The sequence below is a fragment of the Nymphaea colorata genome, unplaced genomic scaffold (genome assembly GCF_008831285.2).
Source record: "Nymphaea colorata isolate Beijing-Zhang1983 unplaced genomic scaffold, ASM883128v2 scaffold0713, whole genome shotgun sequence".
Lineage (NCBI taxonomy): Eukaryota > Viridiplantae > Streptophyta > Magnoliopsida > Nymphaeales > Nymphaeaceae > Nymphaea > Nymphaea colorata.
Window position 1 is genome coordinate 22,501 of NW_022205219.1, and position 7,500 is coordinate 30,000.

At 34.8% G+C, this 7,500-nt stretch overlaps 1 protein-coding gene, 1 non-coding gene and 1 pseudogene across 2 annotated transcripts in view; all 3 read left to right on the top strand.

Moving 5' to 3' along the window:
* The window catches only part of TRNAS-GCU (transfer RNA serine (anticodon GCU)), an 88-nt gene extending 30 nt beyond the window's left edge, over window positions 1-58 (top strand). Inside the window, exon 1 of the tRNA in view lies at window positions 1-58. This exon is cut by the window's left edge and continues 30 nt beyond it. This is a non-coding gene — a tRNA (tRNA-Ser).
* Window positions 1-750, top strand: part of LOC126409672 (ATP synthase subunit alpha, chloroplastic-like) — a 5,728-nt pseudogene extending 4,978 nt beyond the window's left edge.
* Window positions 751-2,017: 1,267 nt separating this feature from the next.
* Window positions 2,018-7,500, top strand: part of LOC126409673 (photosystem II protein D1) — an 8,021-nt gene continuing 2,538 nt past the window's right edge. The window contains exon 1 of the mRNA XM_050075545.1: window positions 2,018-7,500. This exon is cut by the window's right edge and continues 2,538 nt beyond it. The gene's annotated coding sequence lies outside the window, so the exon portion shown is untranslated.

A 7,500-nucleotide genomic window follows, 5' to 3' on the forward strand; every position in this document is an offset into this window, starting at 1 on the left:
GATTGCTAATCTGTTGTACGAGCTATTCGTACCGAGGGTTCGAATCCCTCTCTCTCCGTTTCCTACGCTCACTTGATATTTATCTTTCTCATTCTATAAACCCCGAGTCCCTTTGGTTTGGTTGGATTGATGATTTCATTTAAATAAATGAAATGTATGGAATAGATAAAATTTTAAGTTAAGAAGATGGATTTAGAAACCAAACCAAAAAAGGAAAGAAAAAATCTATTATTCTTTATTCTTCGCGTCCAGGATTACGTCCTGGGTCATTAGACAGGAATCCGAAGATGAAGAGCGAAACAAAGAATATCACCACCGTATAAACGAACAGTTTGAGAGTAAGCATTACAAATCTCCAAGACCTGTTGGGGGAGAAAAAGGGAATAGATTCTCAACCTTTGTACCATCTCATTTTTTGATACCAAGAAACGAAGTGGTTTTTAGAAAAGAAAGGAATTAACAGGAATTCAATTCATTTGTATTGTAATAAAATAAGGTTCTGATTCCTTCGTTACCAAAAAAAGAATCTCGTCATACCTACAATGCGATTTGTTGATATTGCATTGCGGGGGCTCAGAATACCGTATGCGCTCCATGGATGGAGGGTCAGAATGAGGAAATGAGGTGATCCGGATTCACGGAGTCTATTGAAGAATGTTCAATGTTTGAATCGAGGGTTCTTGTCTTAATGCACTACTTATCTCATCTTTCTTGGTAAAATTGGTAAAATATTTTTTTTTTTTTTTTGAATAAGTCATGAATCTTTCTAGAACAGTATCAAGGATCTCATCGAAAACTTACAGCAGCTTGCCACACAAAGGCTAAGAGAAAAAAGAGCACAGGTATGACCGGCATAAATCCACGATTGGGTTCAAAAAAGCATAAGCCTCGGGCAATTTTGCGAAGAAAAACCCACTCGGCTGAAGGCAGAATTAAGACAGATACAGATTAAACTAAAGATATTAGGCATAACAAATATTTTGTTCTTAGAATAATATCATTTTTATTGAGTTATTTCTTGAAGGGAAAAAATCAAGAAAGAGGGTAGGTAAAAAAGTCCTTCTTTCTTTGAATTCCCCCAATCAAAGATCCTTCAATTGTCAAATTGAATTATACGGAATCATACTTTCATACAATATCTTAATTATCTTAATTTAATTATATGTAATGATCAATGAATTTAGTTTTATTCCGGATTTACACGTGTCGAATCTCAGCAACAACTTCTTTCTTCCATAGATACTGGGCTGGAATTGACGAACACCCGATACCAATATTAATGTATATTCGTGTTTGAATAGAAACATAAATGGGGCGTGGCCAAGCGGTAAGGCAACGGGTTTGGTCCTGTTACTCGGAGGTTCGAATCCTTCCGTCCCAGATTAATTCCATCTTAACTCAACAAATATTATTTGTTCTCTTTAATCATCTAAATTTCTATTTAGGAGGTTCATGTTGGATACAATGTAATCGTAATCTATTCTTTATTTCTAGTTTTTTTCTTTCTAGTTTGGTTTTTAATGTTAATGATTTTTTAATGTTAATGATTCTTTTCTGAATTAGACTTTACCTTTCTATTCTGTATTCTGTTTCCTACACACGGAATTCACTTTCAATGACTGACACACGTATGAAAAATCCATGATTTTGGTATAGGCGTGGGGGGAGCATAGACATAGATCCGTTGAAAAGATATTTTTTTGATTTAATTCAAAATTGGATTATTCAGTCTATGTCCGTACCGTTCATATTGGAGTTGGTTAGTCAAAAGAAACTTTATGCTTGAATCCAGAAAATTCTGATTCCTGCATGATCCATTCTGAGTCGAAATGTGAAAGAAACCTCTTCTATCTTCTAACTTTGAATTAATGGTAAAGCAGATATGGTAATCGTATCTCATTTAATAATTATCCCAATTGAGAATTCATTTTATTTGGATTCTAATGAGGGTTCGAGTTCGTGGTACCAATTCCATCAACGGGATTCGAGTTCCTAAGACTGGACTCAAATGAAAAATGGGAATAAAAAACGGATCTGGACCTTTTTTGTTTTGCACTTATACGTGTCTGGTACTGGTATAGCACGCAGCTTACACAGCTTATAAGAAAAGAAGATTCTTTTGTTGGTTGACCGGGTATGCATGATTCATAATATAATCCAGATGAAATGTTTTTTAGATATGTGATGTGCTGATCAACAATGGAAGGTATCAATTGAAATATCTGTGGCTATTCCCGATTTCATCAACAAACAATCAAGTTCAATAGGAATAGATGCATTGTATTGTACCCAATTTGCATCTGGTTCTAATGAACTGATGAATAATGGAATTGTAAATCCATTGGTAGGCAGAATCGCGGATTTAATTTACTTGACTTTATCGAACGACTCTGGAAGCAAAAAAGCAGAATATGCCGAAAAGAAGCATGCCACCCTTTTGTATTGTTATTGTTCTATTTCAGTAAGAACAAACAACAAACAGTCTTTGGTTTCGGTCAGAAATTTCTGTGATGCCTTAAAATATCCACGATTACCCGCGGTAACAGCTGTATATATAACATAACCCGATGGATACCAAAAGATCATGCTGCTTTGATTCTGATATTCTCAATCAGATTCAAGAATGAATCGAGGACGTTCACTTTATCTTATTTACTTTACTGTGTCTTTTTTTATTCATTTTTTGACTTTTACTATATTTCTTATTATGTTTGATGCTCATGAACAAAGAAATGAAATTAGTTTTAGATTTTGTTTCTCGTCCCATTTATCTGGTTTAGACAGTTGATCTGGTTTAGACAGTTGATGATTTAAGGAAAAGCAAAATTAAATTTCATGTTATTATGATGATCAAAATGATCAAATTGACGTCTAAGAGATATCCGTAATTACAGTTATTCGTTGTGATTGCACAGACTTGCTGATTGATTCAGAGATCAAATTGAGTCTTTACGGAAGAACTGCTTTCCACCAATAGCAATGATGGCAAAGTACGAGATTTTTTTATGTGAAACCATTTTTCATGAATCCTTGATACTCGATGAAGTCTGAGATTAGTTAATTTATCATTTACCATCAAACCACTTTGGCCCTTTCTGGTTCATTGGAATGGCTTAATCAGTTACTAACTCATTCTTTTCCGGTATTGGAAATCCAATTAAAGATCTTTAGTTTAGCTTAGTCGTTCGAGCAAGAATTGGCTCATTTCACTCATGACTGATTGTCACAAATGATCAGGTTGTTAACTAACTTCTTGTTTATTCGTCTTTCTTATAAATGGTGAAATAAATGATTCATACGCTAGAATCAGGGGGCAAACTGGATACTTGTTAGATATACATATGCGTCCATGGAGAATATTAAAAAATAGAATAAAAGATCAATCAATGACTATTCATGATTTAATTCCATATTGAATCAATCCCGTACCGATTCCGAATTATAGGAATTTTTGTTATGGTAAAACTTCGTTTGAAACGATGTGGTAGAAGGCAACGTGCGACTTGAATGACATGATCGGCTGTGGATTTTTACATCCATCATCTTCAATGAGGATGCTCTTGGCTCGACATATTTTGTTCTGTTTCACCATTACTCCACGATGTTGGGTTGTAATGTAAATAAAATAGTACATGATGGAGCTCGAGAATAAATGATTATCAGAGGCAGGATCTAGGGTTAGTGCCAATTAATAATTTGGAACGACTTCGTAAGTATATCTTCGATATAGAAAAGGTCAAATTGGACCGACTTTTCTATAAAAAAAAAGTTTGCTGTAATTGGTGAGACTATTTCGATGATAAAGAAGTGTATCACAGGGGAATTAATGGAATTGAATCGTTCGTATGATTCTTCGACGTAAAGAAATAGCCAAAAGGTATGTTGCTGCCGTTCCGGAAGATTAAAGATCACCGAAGTAATGTCTAAACCTAATGATTCAAGGATAAGTGATTCCAAAACAAGAAAACACCATTTTCAATGATTGTCTCAATCAAGTGGATTGGATCATAATAAGTAAGAAATGGAAATATATTCCAGACGAGACAAAAAAGGGGTTATAGACCGCTCAATAAATATTTATTTAAGGATTTTTTAAGGATTTCTTTTTTAGTCCTTTGAGAATTACCCAACTTGAGTTATGAGGACGAATGATATTTTTATTTTATAGGAAGGAAGAAGGAAAAAAGACGACTTCAATCATAATTTAATTGATGATTTCAAGGATCCGTTTGCTATAGATTTATATCCATCAATTTTAATCATTCTTTCTCGAGCCGTATGAGGAGAAAACTTCCTATACGTTTCCAGGGGGGGGGGTATTGCCCATCGATCTATCCCAATGAGCCACCTATCGAATCATTGCAATTGATGTCAGATCCCGAAGAGAGGGAAGAGATCTTCGGAAAGTAGGCTTTTACGACCCGATAAAGAATCAAACTTATTTAAATGTTCCTGCTATTCTATATTTCCTTGAAAAAGGAGCTCAACCCACGGGAACTGTTCATGATATTTCAAAAAAGGCAGAGGTATTTAAGGAACTTCGAGTTAATCAAACAAAATGAAATTAATGAAATCAAAAGATGGACCGGTATAGTAGCTAGTTCTAGTTTTGTTTAATTGTTTCTTCGCCACTCTCTTGCTATATTCATACCTATTCGCTATTGTTCCTATATGGTTTGAGATAATGTAAGGACAAAGAATGACAAAGAATCTCTTTGTCTTTTTATATTTATATGAATATGAGAGGGATAGAAAAAGGATTATATTATATGTCATAACTGAAATCCATGAAATTATGGGATTACCATTAATCTGATGGTTTTCCTTGGGACTCCCTCACCTCAAGAAACAAGAGGTGAATCTTGGGGCCTATAGTGATAGTGAATAAATACGATATTCTTTTTTACCTACTTCTTCTTTACTTCACTTCATTTTCATTTCTTGTAGTGCCAATCTAACACAAGGCCTTATCTTATTTATATTTAGTTTATTTATTGTATTTTGTTTGATTTGATTTCCCAATATTTCGTTTGTATTGACAATGGTCTCTCGAACGAATAGAATACAATAGAATTCGATCGTAGATAAATCGATCTATTCTTGCGGTTTCATAGGTTTGGTTTTTTACTTCATTCAAAGGATTGGTTTGAGGGATCGTCTGTGACACAGGAAGTCTTTTTTTTATTTACTAAAGCTATACTTATCTGTGAATCTGCTCTTCTTTATTGTATAGATTTTTTAGAATCATAGTTTCTTCTAAACTTGCTGTTATTCTTATGCTTATGTTAGTTCAATGTTTTGACTTGACTGGTTCCGGTAATTTTGACTTGACTGGTTCCGGTAATCAAATCTCTTGATTTTTATTTCGATCGTAATTAGATCCTTATCTGGGTTGCTAACTCAACGGTAGAGTACTCGGCTTTTAAGTGCGGCTATGATCTTTTACACATTTGGATGAAGCGGATTCGTCCATACCATCGGTAGAGTTTGTAAGACCACGACTGATCCTGAAAGGGAATGAATGGAAAAAACAGCATGTCGTATCAATGGATAACTCTGAGAATACTTCATTCTTATCTGGTCATATCAGATCGGTAAAAAATGTCCTTTTGATTCTTAGCTAGAACGGTTCAAAATTCATTCACAGTTGGGTCAAGTGAATAAATGGATAGAGCTATATGGCTCCAATTATAAGGAAAAACCAAAAGCAACGAGTTTCCGTTCTTATCTGAATTCGAACGAATACCCGATCTAATTAGACGTTAAAAATATATTAGTGCCTGATGCGGGAAAGGGCTCTCCTGCGAGTGGATCATTGATTCCTTTAAAAAAAAATCCTAACTATTCACTGTTCTCCATTAGTTACTGGAGTGTAACCAAATGTGTATAAGAAACGGTGTACTGATAAATATAACTCATTCCAAAGTCAGAAGAGCGATCGGGTTGCAAAAATAAAGGATTTCTAATACACAATCTCTTGTAACTATACCCAAACACGAACGAGTTGGATGGAAAAAGAGAGGATGCGTTGATTAGACGTCTTGTCTCCAGGTATATCAGTTTTTATGATATACCTTGTTAGGACCATATCGCACTATGTATTGATTATTTAATAACCCAAGAAATCCTCCCCCGCATGCGGTTCAAGTTTCATTGCAAACAAATGGATAAATTGCAAGACGAATTGCAAGGCTATTTAGAAATAGATAGATACCGGAAACAGCGCTTCTTATATCCACTTCTTTTTCGGGAGTATATCTATGCACTTGCTCATGATCATGGTTTAAATAGTTCGATTTTTTATGAACCCACGGAAAATTTAGGTTATGACAATGACAATAAATCTAGTTCACTAATTGTGAAACGCTTAATTACTCGACTGCATCAACAGAATCATTTGACCATTTCGGTTAATGATTCTAGGTTCGTTGGGCCCAACAGGAGTTTTTATTCTCAAACGATACCAGAGGGTTTTGCAGGAATTATGGAAATTCCATTCTCGGTGCGATTAGTATCTTCCCTAGAAAGAGAAAGAATAGCAAAATATCAGTATCAGAATTTACGATCTATTCATTCAATATTTCCCTTTTTAGAGGACAAATTATCACATTTATATTATGTTTCAGATATACTAATACCCTACCCAATCCATCTGGAAATCTTGCTTCAAACTCTCCGCACTCGGATACGAGATGCTCCTTCTTTGCATTTATTGAGATGTTTTCTACACGAGCATCATAATTGGAATAGCCTTATTACTTCAAATAAATCCATTTCCATTTTTCAAAGGAAAATCAAAGATTATTCTTGTTCTTGTATAATTCTCATGTATATGAATGCGAATCCGTATTAGTTTTCCTTCGTAAACAATCCTCTCATTTACGGTCAATATCTTCTCTAGCCTTTCTTGAGAGAACACATTTTTATGGAAAAATAAAACATCTTGTAGTGACGCCTCGTAATGATTCTCAAAGGACCCTGCCCCTCTGGTTCTTCAAGGAACCTTTGATGCATTATGTTAGGTATCAAGGAAAATCAATTATGGCTTCAAGGTGTACTAATTTACTGATGAAGAAATGGAAATATTACCTTGTCAATTTCTGGCAATGTCATTTTCACTTATGGTCTCAACCGGGTAGGATCCATATAAATGAATTATCCAATCATTCTTTCTCTTTTCTGGGCTATCTTTCAGGTGTACGACTAACGCCTTGGGTGATAAGGAGTCAAATGCTAGAGAATTCATTTATGATCGATACTGCTATTAAGAGATTCGATACAATAGTCCCAATTTTTCCTCTGATTGGATCGTTGGTTAAAGCAAAATTCTGTAACGTATCAGGGTATCCTATTAGTAAGTCAGTCTGGGCCGATTCGTCGGATTCTGATATTATTGCTCGATTCGGGTGGATATGCAGAAATCTCTCTCATTATCACAGCGGATCCTCAAAAAAACACAGTTTGTGTCGAATAAAGTATATACTTCGACTTTCGTGTGCT